The sequence below is a fragment of the Plasmopara halstedii genome, assembly GCF_900000015.1.
Source record: "Plasmopara halstedii genome assembly, contig: Scaffold_555, whole genome shotgun sequence".
Lineage (NCBI taxonomy): Eukaryota > Oomycota > Peronosporomycetes > Peronosporales > Peronosporaceae > Plasmopara > Plasmopara halstedii.
Window position 1 is genome coordinate 237848 of NW_020187475.1, and position 823 is coordinate 238670.

An 823-nucleotide genomic window follows, 5' to 3' on the forward strand; every position below is an offset into this window, starting at 1 on the left:
AATCCTCTATGAGGCTCACGACACACCACTCAGTGGGATTCACGGTCGTGAAAATCGGTACAACTCTGTGGGTCACCGCTATTGAAGGTCCAAGTTGTACAAATGGGCGAGCACATATGTGCGCACGTGTGAGACGTGTCAACGGTTGAAACCCTCTCCAAATGCGGCTGCGCCGCTGGCCAGCTTTCCGGTACCCACTGGGTGCTGGCAGTCCATGAATCTGGACGTTGTGTTTGGCCTGTCAAAAGATTCGGCGGGTAACACGGGTGTGGTGGTATTCGTCGACCGGTTGAGCAAGATGGATCATTTGGCGGTGGTGCCAGACACCATTGACGGAGTCGGTACAGCAACGCTGTTCGTGGATTGTGTTTTCCGATAATATGGAGTCCTAGAGTCGATTGTCTCTGAAAGATACCCCGTTCCACGGGAAAATTTTAGTCGACTATCTTCAAGGTGCTCGGCACCAAGTTGGATATGTCGGCAGCGGATCCTCCGCGGACCGATGGTCAAACCGAAAGGCCGAATCGCGTCATCGAAGACGCTTCGCAGCGTCTGCGCTGAGACGCCGAGGCGCTGGAGCGCCATGTTGCCGCTCGAAGCGTTAACAGTGAACAATGCAGTGTATTCGTCTACTGGCTACACGCCGTTCTACGCGAACGAGCTGATTCACCCTCGCGTTCCACTGACGCCGCCATCACATGGCTCAGGGCTTGGTAAGGGAAGAGTAGCCGAACGACTAGCTGATGTCAGCCCCCCACCATCCGCAAAGAAGTCGATGACTTCTTGTCGACCAGACTGAGTGTCCTACGACACGTTCGCGATG